This window comes from Galeopterus variegatus, unplaced genomic scaffold (assembly GCF_000696425.1).
Source record: "Galeopterus variegatus unplaced genomic scaffold, G_variegatus-3.0.2 Scaffold4773, whole genome shotgun sequence".
NCBI classification, from domain to species: Eukaryota; Metazoa; Chordata; class Mammalia; order Dermoptera; family Cynocephalidae; genus Galeopterus; species Galeopterus variegatus.
The window spans coordinates 45,521-47,356 of NW_007730884.1; positions in this window are offsets into that span (position 1 = coordinate 45,521).

The window sequence follows — 1,836 nt, forward strand, 5'->3', positions numbered from 1 at the left end:
CCCTGGATAGTTTCCCCATCATCCACCTCTGCAAGTTCTTCTGAGTCCCCAAGACATATCCTATGTCTTCACAAACAGGCCCCTTCCTTCTGGTTCCTACAAGCATGGAAGCTTCGGGCTTTTATGGGTCAGGCTGGCTCTCCTGTTGTTCTGTGGGTGCACCAGGCCCTATTAGATACTGCAGCTACCCTCCTGCTGTCTCATCCTAGGGATATAGTGGTCTCTCTCAGAGCTCCCAGAGGGCATGGCAGGAACAACTGCTACACTTCTGCTTCTTTGCTCTGTAGGATGTATCCACCAAGAGTCCCAAAGCTTTGCAGAATTCTGTGTCTAATTGAGGGTGGAAGGATCATTTCGTTTTGTGTCATATTCTGTTAGAGGAATCCTATAGCAATGCTGCTTGTGCCTTGTGGCAGACAGATTCTAAGAGGGCTCACAGTTAACACCCGTTTCTTAGTATTTACACCCTTTTGTAATGCCCTTCCCTTGAATGTGGGCTGGCCTAGTGACTTTTTCTAACCAATGGAATATGGCAGAGGTGATGAGATGTCACTTCTGTGGTTAGGCTACATAAGATTGTGACTTTCATCATACTAGCTGACTGTCTCTCTTACTGGCTTTGATGAAGCAAGTTCCCATGTTGAGGAGGCCCACGTTGCAGAGAACTGCCAACAGCCAGTGAGAAACTCAGTCCAACAGCCCTTAAGGAACTGAAATTCTGCCAACAACCATGTAAGTGAATCATATTCTTTTCCAGTTATGCCTTCAGATGAAACCTTAACACTGGTAGACACCTTGATTGTAGCCTTGTCAGAGACCCTGAAGCAGAAGACCCAGCAAAGCCATTCCCAGATTCCTGACCAGCAGAAACTGTGAGATAATGAATTTTATCGTGAATGATAATATGTTGTTTTAAGTCATTAATATTATGGTAATTTCTTATGTAACAATAGATAACTAATACATGCCTCAGTAGGTTACAACCTCCTGCTCTCTGATAGGGACCCAGAAAAGGTGAGGCCAATACACAAACATACCGTGCTATATAGAAAGTATAGTTCCTCCCTTCCGAGAACTAAGGTCTTTTTAATCATTAAATTCATAGCACCTGGTTTCCTCTTCTTTTAGGATAGATTTTTTTAAAGGCTTTTTTCCCTATATTCAGAGAGATATGGGGCCACCCACCACCAAACTACTGTGCCCAGAAGACCAGAAATATATGAATCTCACCGAGACTCAAAAATAATATTTTGTTATATTGACCTGTGAGTCTCTTTTCCAAGCAATCTCTTCCACTCCCTAATTCCTTCCCAGTTTAGTCAGTGGCATTGAAGAGAGGGAGGGCTTTATAGGAGGGTGTGCAGAACACAGAACACAGTGAGAACATGGATACAGCAGAAACATGGAAGAAAGAACAAAGCTTTGAGATTTAAAATATAATTTTGAAACTCACGACACAGATGATGGATTGAACACAAAGGCTTTTGGAATTTAAAAGTCGGGCATTTGGAAATTCAAAAGCCTTCATCTAGGGAACTCATGGTATAGAGATCAGCTAAATTTTCCTTCATACCCAAGAGCAGAAAATACGAGGGTACTTCAGAAAGTTCACAGAAACATGAGGTACCCTTGTATCCCCAGGATTGGAGATTCAAACAGGTCATGATAATAATATGACTACCATATATTACTTACTATGCACCACTGTACTATTTGAAGTGTTTTATGTGTGCTAAATTATTTAATCCTTATAATAATCCTTTCACGTGGACTATGTTTTGAGCTCCAGTTTACAGATGAGGAAGCTGTGGCACAGCTCATAAAGGGTGAACAAGG